The sequence below is a fragment of the Grus americana genome, chromosome 4 (genome assembly GCF_028858705.1).
Source record: "Grus americana isolate bGruAme1 chromosome 4, bGruAme1.mat, whole genome shotgun sequence".
Lineage (NCBI taxonomy): Eukaryota > Metazoa > Chordata > Aves > Gruiformes > Gruidae > Grus > Grus americana.
This window is the reverse complement of record NC_072855.1, coordinates 71,367,827-71,384,070: the sequence shown is the minus strand read 5'-3', so window position 1 is coordinate 71,384,070 and position 16,244 is coordinate 71,367,827. Positions and strand designations below refer to the sequence as shown.

The following is a 16,244-nucleotide window of genomic DNA, read 5'->3' as shown; positions in this document are numbered from 1 at the left end:
CTTCCCTATCCTGATGCCACAACACGCCCAAGATTATACTTGCAAGAAAGTTACAAACTTCTGCTTTCTTTCACTTTAACGTTCTGCATGCCATTCTCAGAGCTCTCTTTTCAATAAAATTACCGTGAGTACTTAAGTAACAACATTAATAAATAGTAAAAGTAAGGAAGGGTTGCTTGTTGTATATTATTGCTTTCTCTAGTCCCAGCGCTTTGAGCTATGTTACTGAATCTAGTGATAAATTTTTATAGCTATGATTATATCTACAGTAAAACAAAATTTATGTACTTTTTATTTGGTCTATAAAAATGCATAGAAGGAATGGATAAAATTACTTCATCTGGTTTACTGCTAAGGTCAGGAATTTAAGGTTCATATCTCTTACCACTGTGGCCCACCCTAACTGCATATACTGACAACAGGGAAAGAAACTTCTGTTTCTTTGATAAGCATGAAGGGACAGTTTGGTTTAGCCTGTCGATAATATAAATTGTGTAAGATAGGTGAGTAAAGGAAGATGGCTGAGTTTCAAAGCATCCTTTAAAGCTGCATCAAATTTAATTGGAAAAAGAGCCAAGAAGAGATTTCTAATGAATAAGGGAAGCTCAGAATTATAACTTGATCTTTCCTGAATACGTGTAGATTTCAGATAGCATATGTGAAATGTACATACATTTCTTTAACATATTTTTCAGCATAAGTAAAAACTCAACTGTGTTGTTCCTATATTCAGTTGATCATGCAAATTTCAAAGACGTGAGACACTTTGTGCCTGTACACCCAACAGGCATGGGTTGGCTATACGTGGGGTGTCTACATTTCTAATGTCTATATGTAAACACAGTACAGGAGAGGCAATGGTGTTTTATGGCATTTATCCATTTTTATCAACTGTAGTCCAGGCAGAAAAATCAAAGAGACACTTACTGTCTTTAATTAGTGCTGACAGAAACACTTCTATCTCAACACATTTCTAAAAGTCAGCCCTGAAATCGGTGGATGCTCAGTCCTGTCATGCGACATGCTATCAGAGTAACATCTTGTTAACCATCACATATTTCACGTTTTATTGAGAATTCAGTAAAACCGGTAATGACACTCTTGCCCTTCGAGTCGCATATTCCGCCTGAAATTCCAAAAGGTCATTTTGGCTATGATTTGCACGGCTATACTTGACCCAGCGTCCATCTGTGTTCACGGTGGAACTCAGCTGACCACCTAAAGAATGTAAATTAGCTTTATAAGCATGTCATACTTACGGAAAGGTACCTCAGACAACTTCACAGGCAAGTACTGTTTGTCTTACAGAAACCTGGGAGTCTCTTCTGTAACATAACATTTTACGGTTCATAATCTGTACGAGTTACGTGCGATAGACAAAAATGAGGAGAGGGGGAAGAGTAAAAATCGCTAAATGATTCCTCTGCTTCAGGTGAAGATCAGAACATTGGTGAATCAAACCATGAATTATGACCTTCTGGTCATTTAAGCAATCTGAAAAATAATAGAGCTCACGAGTGCTCCCAGCACGTCCCTTTGTCAGTACCCTCCTTTTCTAGGAGACTGAGCCTTGCTGGTTTGCAGCCTCCGCATGCTTTTAGTATGCAACAGATAAGCTTATGCACCATTTTTAAGTGACAGACCACAAGCGTGAGATGAGCAGAAGATATTATATGCCTAGATTTTGCTTACACTTGGGAAAAATTCTGCCTATGAAGGAAAAAGCAGCCCTGTTTCTGATCAGGGCGAGCTTCTGTGTGGTGGTCTGGAGAGAGGAAGGACTTTGTTACTGACGGTTTATTTATGTTCGTTTATTTTTAAATGGCAGCTGTCTGAAGCTGTTCAGTGTTTGGAGCGTGAAATTAAGTCTCAGGAGAGATGGATTAGAGGATAGAATGCCAGGGAGTCAATCAAAAGTTCACCATATAAGTGGTTTACCCTATAGCTCTGAGAATCTATCACAAAGCATCCCAGTCTGTCATTTGCTAGTTATAATTGTTTGATACAATCCTGTATCATGTATATATATGGCATGCTTCCTTTCATACTGCATGCATGTGAATGCCAGAATACTCAGTACTATGGAATATTCCACGTAACTATATTATTGTTTTGTTATTTTCTAATAAAAATATTCAATAAAGACAAAATTACCATATAAACCATGCAAATGCCAAATATCATCTTACACTATGTGTATTTATCATGAATTCTTGCCTGACACATAATCCTTTTTCCAGCCAGCAAGTCTGCTGCAGTACCCTCCACTTTTTCTATTATATTATCTTTAAATAATATCTTAAATGATACTATACTTCTGAGACATTTTTTGGAAGGAACGGGGAAAGAGAGACATTCTAATTAAATGTACTCATTGTTGATGGCAACCCAACATTTTCCCTTCCAAAAAACTCCACTGAAAAAGTTCAGATGAAACATGATTCTTAATAATCAGAGACACAAGAGCATTGTAGAGCCGATGGTTTAATATTATTCTTTGACTTGACACCGTTGGGGTATACTTTTTTCCCCTTGAAATATATTTGATAAAGTAATAGCAATCAAACTGCTATAGTAAACTAATAGATGTAATGAAACTCTATTGGCACCCAGAGACTTCTGAAACTGGAAGGAGACAATAGATTAATTTGGAAATCACTCTTTCATTAAATCATTACATTCCTCTTTTTGTAATTCTCACATGCAATGGTGATACAGCACATGTGAAAGTGACAGGTGAGGAAGCAAGTGGGATCATTTAGGAAATTATCCATCAGCAGAGGGAAGAGTTGTTGATCTTTAGGAAAGCATCATAACATGTCACTTTTGATTTCTCTCTCTCTTATTCCCTCCCTTTTTGTACTTGAATTCTTAGAAACCCCTAGATGCTTTCTTTTTGAGGGTAGGTGGGGATTGGCTTTCACTGGGAAGAACTGCAAAATACGTTTGAACTGCAGTACGTTTGAACAGGATGATTTTCTGACTCGTACAGGGACAGCATCTTGATTGGACCTAGCAGGGCCACCAACTCATATGGTGCTTAAAATGGAATTTTTATCTAATTTAATTCAAATAGAGCTATAATCTGTCAAGGAACCAGAATGCTTCAGCAAACGCATACTCAGCGAAGAGCTCTGAAGCGCCACCCGTCAGCAGGAATAGCAAGTTCAGTAGCCAGTGCTAAGAGCCTCGGCTGGCCGGGTCTTACCGCGCAGCGTAAAGGAGCAGACACCACCGATGAAGACCGTGAGGAGCGAATGCACAACTAACTGCTCAATTAGACGTCGCTCCTGGTGACACTGGCAAACGTGGGATTGATTCACAGGCCACGACGTCATTGGTAGCTGACCTCCTCTGGCCAAGTGCTGATCTAAATGCTCCACCTGACCCCTGAAAGGCGTTTGTGGCGCTCAGGGCACAACGAGGGCCCACCGCTCCCAGCGGGGCTGGCCTTGAGCCCAGAGGCCGAGGAGGGAGTTTGCCACCATTACTAATAAAATATTGCTTTGTCAGCAGCGCGGATCACTCTTACTTTGGGGGGTGCAGGGGAGAGCTCCAATCCAAGAGTTTGGTCTGACGCAAAGTTTGATCCCTGACTTTGTGTGTTCCGTTAGCAGACTGGGAGATCATGATTCACGTAGCTCTAGTTCTAAAAGTTCTGCATTTACTATGTGATGCATTGATCCTTTCACTTAATAGCTAGCCCTTAAGCCATAATAACTTACAGATATATGCATTTATTCTACAATACTCTGAAAGGTCTTTTTAAATATTCATTCTATTCTGCTAAATAAGCAGCCCTCCTTTCCAGGAGGCCTGTGATTAACGCTCCTTTCATCCGTCACCACTATACACTGCCTTTGGGAAAGCCTGATCCTCTTGCCACTCCGAAAATGGAACTTGAACCAGAACTTATTTTCCCTACTTCTGCTTCAGGACTTTAGGCAAATCGCTTGACCTTACTGCATCTCACTTTCCTCTCCATCACAATGGGGATAGTGCCTAGCTTCATCGAGTATGTCAGTTCTACAGTTTAAAATAAAATGCTACGGATGAACTAAGTATAATTATTCTACACACAATGGAAATTTCATCCTTTAAGATGATGCCAATGACAAAGCTGTCAAACCAAAACTGCTCCTGGCAGCCAAAATCTTGTATCAGCACCATGGCCCAGTGCCATCAGTAGGGCCGTAAATAAGGGAAGGGACACATTTGTTCAGCTCACTTGACAGCATCATCATCAGTAGCTGGACTTCCAGGGGTGGTTTTCCCCCTTTTTTTTTTCTCCCCCCAAACGAATGTGGGATATAACCCAGTGTTACTTTATATAGGTAACACAGGAAAATACAGGAGGCGTATGGAGAATTTTCTATTAAAAAGCAAGTTGGCAGCACAACACAACGTTCAGAAATAGTTCTAACAATGTCTGTTAATGCTGGTTTAAAACGGTGACCTGCCTATTTGACTAACTATTCTGAAGGCTGTGGGATAATTATTTCAAACTGGCATCAAATTTAATTGTATGGTAAATTAATGAGTAAAAGGCTTCTTACTGTTGTTTAATAAGTATGAAGGAAACACACTTAACTTTTCATATAATGTAGTCAAATTGCATAAGCAATAAGTGCACATTAGATGTCGTATTTATTACATCAAATCTGTGAACACTGTTCATACATTAACATTTAAAAAGGTAGCCCATGGCAAGTCAATTTCACAGCAATTAAAACTGAAAAACTGGTAATTGACATTTGATAAGTGTATTAATTGATATCAAGCTTGCAATAGCTAACATGTTAAATGTCAATTAAATCCATGTGTTTTTACAATTAGAATTTATTAATAAAGAATCTAATTACAAAATGTTGGTTATGTCAATTTATGTTAATTATGCAACAACTAAATTTATAACTGAAAAATTCCTTTAGTCCTCAACAGCACTTTAAAATTTTCCCTAATTTTTAACATTTTCCAGTCCTGTTATCTCTTTTTTCCTGTTCTAGCTGTAACGGGGGGGAGAGGGGGGAAGTTATATTGATAGTGTAGAATCACTGGTCCAACCTTATGATACTGAAAAAAAACCTTAAGATGAGCACTTTTAGCATAGTCTTGATGATGACCACCTATTCAAATCTCTTCATAAAATTTAAAACAATTTTTCTATAGTTTTGTGAAAGTGCAGTTATGAAAATTAATAAATTAATTTTCCTCATTGTTCGCGCGCTGTTGCTTTCATTTATGGACCGATGATTCCAGACACTAATCGTGCAACCGTGCCTGGACTACACAGATCACAGGTATCTCCTTACGCCCTAAGTTGGAAAAACGCCTACGCAAGGCAACTACGGCAAAATAGGGGATGATGGGCATCGTTTCATAAGACTGATGTTTAGTCGCAGAGACTGACTCAGAGATTTCTAGATTTTTAACTAGAAGGGTTCAGACACTTACCCATCTCTGCCGGCAACAGGAAAGCCACCAGCGTGAAGCTCGTCCCAACCAGAAAGCAAGCAATCTAGAAGCAAATATAAGATTTTACTCTTGTTCTGGCATAAGAGAAAAAACATTTGATGCCCACTCTCTCCGATACAGCATCCGGAGAGTGGAACGTGGCCCTAACGTACACGACATCCTGCTGCAAGAGTCAGCTTCTCGTCATCAGATCGGCACAGCGAGCGAGCTCCCACCCAGCCAAGCATCTCTCATGTTACTTACAGACCATCTGGGGACATCTGGTCTACCACACGTTTCTGGTTCCTACCCGTGGTGGCACCAGGCTTTTTAGGCTGGCACGCGTCAATGGAAGCTGGGAAGAGGAGGTATTGCCACCGAGGGCTTGAATAGAGGGATGAAACTAGAGCTGCTGTAAATGACCAGAGCATCAGCCAGAACCACGAGCCACAGTCACGTGAAAGGCAGTCAGCGAGGAGAAATTTATGTAGGGAGAGAGCATCAGGCACCGTAGGCAGGGGAAGGCACAAGGAAAAGTGCAAGGAGAAGGGAGGAAAAAAAAAAAGAAAAAGATGTTTAATATCTTTGAGGCTCATGGAGGGAATTAAGAGAATTAAAAGAAGGGGAAAGAAGCTGGGGAAAATGAAAGGGGGGAGAAAAATTAAGAAACCAGATTTCTATGCTATTTGTTTTTCATGTAAAGATTTTTTGAATTTGTGAAAAGGTAAAAGAGTTCAAATCAAGGTGAACAAGACAGCAATATTTTTTTAATGATACCATAAACTGTAAATCTTAATGACATGTATATTGGGCTGTATTAAGAGTTTCAATTCTGTAAAAATAATTTCCCATTAATTTTCACCATTTTTATATCTTTAACTTCCTGCCTGTTGCTGTGGAGTCTTTGGCCGCCGCTTTGGAATTTGAACAGATTGTAAGATCACCAACAAAGGTCCCTTTACCTAACAAAGTTAAAATTGATTCTCTATTGGTCTTGTTTGTTTGTTCCAAACACTTATTTCGATTGTCACTTCTGCTATTGCAACTTCTACAGCTTACTTTGCTTTTAATTTGACACTAATAGGGAAAAATTGATTTTATTTCCACTTATTTCCCAGCTTGTCACATGTTCGTCTCCATTTGGGACAACATGCAATGTTGTCTCCCTTCACTGTGAGGATGAAAATTAGGTTTACGCTGAAGCAAGATTTTGTCAGGAAAGAGTGTTTTGGCCTGACAATGTCTGTAATTAAATTCTGAAAGAGAGGAATGCTGAGCTGAAAGTATTTAAAAATTAACCTCCTATTAAATCTGAAGTGCAACACCTTTTGGTACCTTTAAATTAAAATTGATCTAGTAAAGCAGAGTAGCAGATTTTTATTTTTTAAGGAGATGTGTCCCTTTGACAACTAAATTTAAAATCCAGAAAAAAAGGCATACTTCAAAATTCACACATACTTCAAAATTCTCTCACTCATGAAAGAGAGAGAATGTGAGAGGATTTGGGGGGTGTGTGGGGGGTGAAGAGTGGAGAGGAAGCAGTAGAAAGCCACTCTGTAAGCATACATAGCAACAGTTCCCAGTATTTGTTTAAATACCTGTTTAACCCCCCCCGTCTTTGACATATGGTTGTTCTATAACTGCGTATCATACGTACAGTTAGCAGAAACCTTTAGCAGTGGTCTTTCCCTAACATCATGACAGAATCCCCACCTTCTCAGTTTAGGAAAACCATTTCTCAAATGGCTTTCTTTTATTTAGTTCTGCTACTCTAACTGTGCACAACAGTAGGTTTAGAGGCTCTCTTGAGCTTTGAGGCAAGTGGTTGTGCTATTTTGCTCGTGTCACACACTATTTCTCTGTGTGACCACAGACAAAGACAACCTCTGCCTGCTGTCTTGGCTCTGAGTGAGGTCTAGACAAACTGGGGGCCCTCATCAAGGACATGAAATTTTATGTACCATATATATATATCAATTTACAGAAGAGATGACTATCTCAGAAACCATTATTTAAGGATGGGTAGACCTCCTTGATTTATAACCACGTGAATAGTGGTACCATCATACGGTCTCAAAGTCTTTGTCCTCCTTTTGTTCTCAATTCCCGCGTGGCGTGTAAATCCCACAAGCTGTGACCCCTCTGGCAGGAAGGGGAGGAACAGAGGAATTTTGAGATGTAAAGCGTACCCCATCCATGGTGTAACATCAATTTTAAATAGAATTGGTTTCCTTCAAAATTTTCTCATTTTTATCACTAGATTTTTTCTTTTTAATGACAGAAAAGTAGAAATAGGGGTTTTTTTCTTTTTTTAAGTCTTTAGAATAATTTTCTTGAGTTTAATAAAGTTGTTCAAAATACCTGCAACATTATTAGGCCCAGCATTTAAAGAATTCAAATGAATCTTCAAAGTGCTCAGCTTATGAGATTTGCAAAATTAACTTTGTAATTACAGTATGCAACAAAATACTGTGCTGATAGGCATTTTCCAACTGAATAGAGCTGATTTCTAGCATTAAACATTATGTATCCTCTCTCAGATAATTCTGGCTTTCCTGAGGATGAGTTCTGTAATAGAGACAGATTTCCCAGCTATTACCTCTAGAGAAAAATGTCAGAAACTACTCCATAGACTGCATATTGTCAGCCTGCTCATTTCAATACCTACCTGGTGTTGAGAAGTGAATTTTGAAGGACAGATCCTGTTTACACAAACTCAAGTCTTGTTCTATTTAAAAGCCCTGCTTGAAGGCTGCCAGGGTCATCTTCTCACCCCTCCAGTTTTGACTAAGGAAAAAAAAAAAAAAAAAAAGAGAAAACCTTTGAAAATGTAACTTTCTGCTCTATAATTAGGGAACTTGGTTTTGTAACACATCAGGGACAATGTGCGACGGCTTTTTGATTTTAAAACAAAACTCTCCTTTTATCTCAGCACAATTTTATTGGAGACTGGAGTGACTGGCTTTTTTTTTTTTTTACAGACGTGGCATTCTATTTGCAAAATGAAAAAGTCAAATTCAAATCTTTATAAGCAGCTGATTTGAGCAAGGATATTAATTTGCTTTTCATATTGCTTTCTACTTTTTTTTTCCCCCTTTTTTTCCCCCTCCCTCCTTCAGGCAACTCTTTAAAACATACTTCTGCCATATTTCACAATCAAAATATGGAACTACCCTACAGGTCTGAGTAAGAGTTCAACGTTTATGCACGAGCCAGTGGAAGGTGAATGCTGAGAAACCTAATAAAGAAAAAAAAAACCCACCACACTGAATGCAGACAAACAGTGGAAGAACTTCTCTAGGGATGTGGAGAATCTTCGTTACGTGCGGTATTTAGATTGAACTTGTAATAGGTCAAAACTGAGTGCGCTGGCTTCCTTAATAGCTCACGTGTGCCGACCTTGTCCTCCACCACACGACTAGGCCGTTTAGTCTGCCATACAAGAGGGTGCACGTGTGCAAATCCACGTGTCTAGATGCCTCTGACATGCGGCTGACAGACACTTCTTGGGCTGTTTCACCGCGTAACCAAACACACTCGCATAACCTATTTGCGTGCCCTAACGCGTAAGGACGCCTACCGAATGGTGAGCGGGCCTGGAGGTTATTTCTGGGATGAGGACATGTCCCAGCATAAAACCACCCTTCGTATGACTGAATGCAACAGGTTATGGGGTAAACAGTTATGCTATTTCTTTTTTTGCTTTAAAACATTTGACTCTTTCTTTTGCTTATTAGTATTACGCTACTCAATTCTACTAATCACTCACATCTGCCAAATACCAGATGCAATATTGCCCTGCACCTGCAGGTACACTTATAAAATCTTGTCATCTCCCATTTAAATGTTCATTCTTACCCATAAAAATGTGCGGAAGTCAGGCAGATTAGCATGAGTAGTTAACAGCATAATTTTAAGGCAACAGTTTTAAAGAAGTGTACACATGGATTTCATTTAATATCCAGAATCTTTATGAGTAATGTTGAAGAAAGTGCCATAAGGCACCATAGTCAGACTGCATTTTGGGGCAATACATGGTCAAATGTTGGACAAGGCAACATCTGGTTTTGCACCTTAAATGAATTCTACCAAAGAATTAAGGTGACAATGGTATCTGAAACCCTACAAGTCTGTACAAAACTTTATCACCATATAAGCCCTTGTCCTCGATTAAATAATTTACTGGAATAAGAGCAGGGGAAATCAGTATAATTGGAGACCTATTTGTCGTGTTTCATTCTCACACTTTTGAAAGATGTTAGAGGTTTGGGAAGAGGAGAAGAAAGAATTTAACATAGAACACAAGGACCTAGAAACCTTTTGAAGCACGTTGCAATTACCTGGTTTGTTCCATTCATAGCCATTGTATGGTTTAATATGCACCATTAGCAGTTCACTATACGAATACCTGTTTACTAAGCTTCACACACGGAGGACCTCTAGATATAAATGTTCACACCAGTATATCTTACCTTTGACGCTCCACTCCGGTTTTTGCTAGCAGTCACAATAACTGAAATTCTTATGACTAATTTGCCAGCACCTTGGAAACCTTTTATCCTTCATACTCCGTAATGAAAAGACATATTGTATTCTCATTCCACTTGAAGTCTTTCTTGAAAGATCCTTCTCCTCAATCCTAAGATGTGTTCCTGAATCCATATGAAATAATTAACTGAATATACTTAGAAGAATCTTATTTTAATTATCACCATTTTTATTATATTGGCCAAGTTAACTATTAAAAAAAAAAATCAAACCCAAATTATGGATTGAGTGGATGTGTTTAATTAAAGATTTGTTTGTTTTTATTGCATAGCAGTGGTATCTTGAGAAGGGCTGGAAATGGAGAAATTCAGTAATCAACTATGCCATACCTAGTAGGTATAATCTTGACTGCAGCTTGTTTTTCTTTTCTGTCTGCAAATTAGCCCCCTCCCACAAGGGAAACTGATTCCAATTTAACAGCACTAAAAGCCTCTTGATGTTCCTATCTGGACACCCTCCAGTCTTTGAAGGAATTATGTCATGTGTATGGCTGTTTTCCAGTTTCTTCCGGCTTTCTAAAACTATGATATCCTAAACAGAAAAACTTCTATTTCTTGCAAGCTTTTTGAAACAGAGCAGATAATTAGCTATCACTTTGCTTTCGTGCTAGTTTTGGAATATTGCTACTCTGTATCTGAGTCCACATGTGAATTTGGGACATTTAAACAAGAGAAAAGACAAACAATCTTGTAAAAATATGATTAATTTTTGCATGACATACAGGAAAATGAAGAGACAAAGCTCTCAGTACTTTATCCACTTAGAAAATAAAATATAATTTGGGCATTGCCTCAGTAATCCTCATGATATTTTCAATTCTTGCATTATGAAAGATGGAAAAACAGGATCTGTAAATAGCTCAACATTTTTTCAGTAGATTGAACCTGATAAAATTAAAAAAAAAATCAATACAAATTTTTACTTAAATTTCAACTGAAGCCTTTCATGGTCTGTGCAAGGCCATCAAGCTTTTCCATTTTAAACTTACAGGTCCAGATAAGCAGCCTTTATTCAATCAAGTACCTGTAAACTTGAAAGCACATAAATCTGTGACTGAATTTTAACCTTGGAAAGATCTCTACTAGTTTGATGGGTTTTAATCAAGAGAACAATTGATGTGGGGTGGGTTTTTTTTTCCTCCCCTCTCTCTCTCTCTTCGCTGGCCTGAAGGTGTAAATATGAAAATATAAAAGTAATGTAACAAGCGTTGTATGTTCTCCAAGAACTATCATAGGTTTTCTTGAAGAGCTATCATACACATGTTCACACGGAGCACATCACTAAAGAAACGTTTAGGGCTTTGTTTTCCCTTTTACTGTTGTTGTTTAGAAGCAATTTCTGAAGGACGTAGAACATAATTGTAGAGAGATGTGTATGTGAATCAATGTGAACTGATGTGATATAGAGATCTGAGGACTAGTTAGAATTTAGACACACAAGTCACCTTCAGAATGCTTATTTCAGCCATTACTGAATATAAGAAATGTGGCTTCATGAACGAAAAATCAAAATAAGATCAGAAAGCTCCAGATTCTTATTGGAAAAAAGGATCCATTCTTATGGTACAGATACCAGAATGGGAGATTTCACCAACCTAGTCTGGAGATAAAATTTGAACAGCCACGATAACCGGGCAAAGCCTGTCACAGTTTAAAAGGAAATGGTAGTGCTGTGAGCTAATCAGAGGGGAAAATACCATTGTTACCCAGATGAAAGTTAGTTCTCTTCAGTCTAGATCTGGTGCTTCCAAAAGATAAAACATACTTTAATGTCAATTCTCTTGAATTTCTTTGAGAAAGTCAGCAGGGACATGAAAACTGTGGATAAGTGAAATGAACTTTTTTAGTCTACAGCACACTGACCTAACAGCTAGGTAAATCCGTGGAGTTGTTTATCTCCACCTCCCAGGAAGCTGACTCTCTAACTGCTGCATTTTCTCAGACATTTCCCAGATTTTCCCCACATTATCAGGCCTACACTGAATCCCAATTTATTTCCAAATGTTTCCTCTCTTTTCACCCTTACTCCTCTCTCCTCTTTTTTCTTCAAGTGCTTCTTCACTGATTTACCGTTAAAGTGTGCATTACTGTATCTGTATAGGTAGTAACCCCTTGAATTGTTTCTACAATATGTATCAATCAGAACAAAATAGAGTAAGGAGGACCTCAAAAATTCAGCTAGGCTGCATGTTAGATCAACATCACCAAAGGATAAAAAAATAACTCATTAGTCTAATGGTTGTCAGTGACATGAACTATTTGTTATTGTAAACGAATTGGAGTCTCCTCAAGAAATATTAATGCATGTTTGTGACGCAAATAGGATCTGATTAACTACAGTTTAGCTGCTTTTCACAAGTTAAAGGAATAGAATCCTTTCCTGGTTTGGGGTGAGGTTTTTTTAAAGTTTTCCTCTTTTTTCTTTCTGATAGAACATTTCCACTTTCAGTATTTGCTTTTTTTTCTAAACCTACTCACCAAATCATTTATATTTTCACACCTTTAGTAAGTTCTGTCAAAACTCCTGCATAACTAAACCCAAATGTAGTACATATAACAGCTAAGTGTTGTGCTGTTCCACTTTTAAATACGGAAGTCATTTAGGGCCTTTCTTAGATAACTGCATTTTAGGGTTGATTTAATAATTTTATAGGCACTAATTTGACAATATATTATTCTGAGGATTGTTTCCTTGGGGTATTTTTTGCATGTATACCACATATTGTATGTAAAGCAGAGCCAATGGTGATGCAAGGCTGATTTTTTTTAACATGCTAAAAAATAAAGAGAAAAAAAGAATGCATAGCATCTCGGTGTAGTTATGCAGGATTATGCAGTTGGTTTCCAGTAATTAAAAAAAAAAAAAAAACCAGCAAAAAGCTAAAGCTTCACATCAAACACATACACACAAGACATCAAATAACTGAAGGTACTCTTTCTCCTATCCTTTCAGTCTCAAACTTCCTCCTTACCCTGATTGAGGTCAGACATCTCCTGTTGAGCAGCTTGCTCTGCTTTGCAGAATCTCACTTTATCCATGATGCAGGCAATGACTTCCAGCAGGGTTGTGAATTGCTCCCCATGGTGATCCCTGTCCTCTGACCGCAATGACCAGATCACTTCAAATCAGCTGGAAAAATTCCTCCCAACTTACAAAATGCATCACATCAAATGTGATGTTCTTACGCAGGGGCCTAAAAGAGGGAGAAAAATGCATGAGGACACGAATCGTGCTTCCAAACTGGATTGCCATATTCAAAAAGTCATCTCATTGCTTCCGTAAGGAGTCATGTCTACACAACCTTGCACCACTAGGTGCTACAGGAACCGCCTTACAGTTGTGGAGGTACATGTCTTCACCACAGGACCCCGGTACTGAAGATAGATAACCTCAGTGCTCCTGAACTCTTTCACGTCCAATGCTTTTTAACATGTTTCTACAACCAGCGTGGGGAGCAAGTATTACTCGCAGTGACTTATGGAACCTCAATGCAAGTTTTTAATATTTTCCCCAAATCTGCTTCATCCTTCTAATATACATTATATCCCACCGTTCCACAGTGCATTACAAGCTCTGCACAGTGTTTTTGCCTTCTTTGACGCAAAGGAGAGGCTCATCATCTCCTTCCAGGGGGGATGAGCAGCGAGACCTTCTGGATAAACAAGATGATTTCTGAATGTTTTCTGTCTGAGCTCGCACAGACTTCTGATGAAAGAGGCACCAGAGCTGGAGCTGCTTGGACACCAAGAGAGCAGATGGCAACTATGCTCACGGTCCTCCTATGCCAGAGCGACATCTGTTTGTGGGTGAGAGCTTGCTGATGGAAAATCCATAGAGGGGACAAACTTATCCTGCTGTGGCTCTGAATGACACTCAAAGAAATGATACAGAGTTCTGAAGCTGTAAAGCTTCCCCATGTTCAACAAATGGTAGTTAAAACGACTGTTCTGACTACAGATACATTCATATCAAGATTTATGAGAATAGGGATCACAAAAAACCTTAAAAATCCAAATTAAGAGACAAATAAAAATCACATGCTCCAAAATTATTTTTTTTAAAAAAGCACGCATACTGAGAATACAGGACTAGCCCAATTTGTAAAGGAATAGTGAAAAAACGCCATCACAACCGCTAATCTTCTATCCATATAGATATGCGGACAGGGACATATTATATGCCAGCAAGCATTTTTAAGGTAAAGCATAGTTGCAAGCACTAGCAGGTGTATCATGACACAAACATGACAAAGATCAGGACATGGCAACTTCTTCAAACGGTTGGGAGTGTGGTCCCTACTCCAGGCACAAAGTGAAGGCACTTTTAATGGTTTTTTAATGGTCAATAGAAATTTTCCTATGGGCAGGGAAGAAAGAATGCAGCAGTTCAAAGGACATCACCTGAAATAATATTTACAATGTTAATGAGAGATAAGTGCAAAATTTGCAAGACATGCCTATTTCAACAAGGTACAAGGAAACAAGTCTTTTGGGGAAAGGCCTAATTCTTTCTTGTATTGCCCAGAAAGTACAGCATGAGCTTGATTTAGTCTGAACTCAGGAAATCTGACTTCAAAACTAAAGCCTGACAGTCTGTACTTACACAAATTTTGCTTGTTTACAAGCTTACTCCTAAACTCCACATATTTTGAGCCAGTCCTACTCTTACTTGAAAATAATACTACAAGTACATTGTTTTTACAATTCTTTCTTTTTCATATACTTTTCATTACTAGCAATGTATTGACCTTAGCAGGACTATAATTAAAGGGTAACTTTGTTCCCCAAACTTAGACCTTCTATAATATTCCCAATTGTTCTCAAAGACAGTGACATTTAAACAGTAAGTATTTCTGCACATGCATTCAAATGTGCTTTTCTTTATAAAGGTATAGTTTTAAAAGCCTTATGGTATTTTTGTGTATTTCACATTATTCATGTTAAAAATGATCAAAGATAAAAAGATTACATTTGCTCTTGAAAACAAAAACACAGAATCAAAGGAGAATACGAATAAAAAAATTAGCAGTAAGAAATTAATTCCAATAATACAAAGTCCTACCTTTAAACTCTAGTAAAGTAGAGAAATCCACATCTGTAACGAAACTGATGTCATTAAAAACTTCTAAATACACTAGAGGTCACCCATCTAGATAGCCTTGTATCTGCAATCTCTGCTGTGTGTTCCTGTGTGAACATGCTTCTGAATTTTACACATGTGGCTGGGGGAATTTCCTCTCTCATTTTATTAAGTCTTTCAAGACTTTCATCTTATTGAAAAGCATGATAGCTGCCTTTGTTGTTTGATCATGGAGAAAATTCAGCCTGTTGGTAGAACAATTATATTCTCAGTGATGCAAATCAATGTTTTCCAGATGGACAACTGAGAGGCCTTTCTCAAAACAATGTCTGTTGTGTCATATTTCTTTTTATTGTTTATTGCCAAAAAAGTGGTGGGGGTAGTAGTTTGTAACTTCGCATTTATTCATAACATCAGAAAGCTACATTTCTGACTGACGAAGAAAATAGCCTTCGGAGAGTTCAGAAGGCAACTCCAGGGCAACCTGATAGCATCTCCAGAAACACTCGGGCACAATTTCATATTGGGCACGTGCCAAATCACGCATATTGCATGCACACTAATTGCTCGTTACAGCAAACCCCTAACTACTGGTGGAAAGCAGCAAGGTAAAACATCCAGACACCGTTACAGCTCCAAAGAAGTCTCTGGAGCAATGACAGCTTTACCAGATACCTATCTGTCCTCATATTTATAACTTGACAAAAGAAAAACTGCTTTTTCTCATCAAGTTTCTGGAGGAAAAAAAACCACCAAAAACCGCCAAAGTAAAAATTCCTACTGGATAAAAACAATCTCATTTGCAGTGAAAAGTTCTTTGTACTAAGAAAATTATTTCAGTAAAATCAGTACATTAATGATTTTCTCCTAGGAACTGAATTTCCACCAATGCTAAAAATACTTTTAGTTCAAATTTCAAGCCAAGTATTTCTGTCCAGCCTTGCTGAACTCAAAAGGTTCATTTACTTTAATATGCTCCTCCCATCTCCTGTGGATTACATGCTAAACAACTTAGTTTATGTTTATAAGCTTGAGTTGTACACTTAAAACAAAGAAGTAGGTATCTCTGAACACTGGTAACAGATAAAATAGTCAATGATCTTATCTGTTAATGCCATATTTAGGGCTGTGGCCTGTCATAAATGTAAGGACTCAAGAGCAGA

The 16,244-nt window shown here is 38.1% G+C and overlaps 1 long non-coding RNA gene across 1 annotated transcript; it reads right to left on the bottom strand.

Moving 5' to 3' along the window:
* Positions 1–10,006: 10,006 nt before the first annotated feature.
* LOC129206398 (uncharacterized) lies at positions 10,007–15,191 on the bottom strand. The gene is made up of 3 exons (XR_008577118.1): positions 15,064–15,191; positions 12,974–13,195; positions 10,007–10,106 (listed from the first exon to the last, which is right to left on the bottom strand). It is a non-coding gene; the product is annotated as an uncharacterized LOC129206398 (long non-coding RNA).
* Between the last annotated feature and the right edge of the window lie 1,053 nt (positions 15,192–16,244).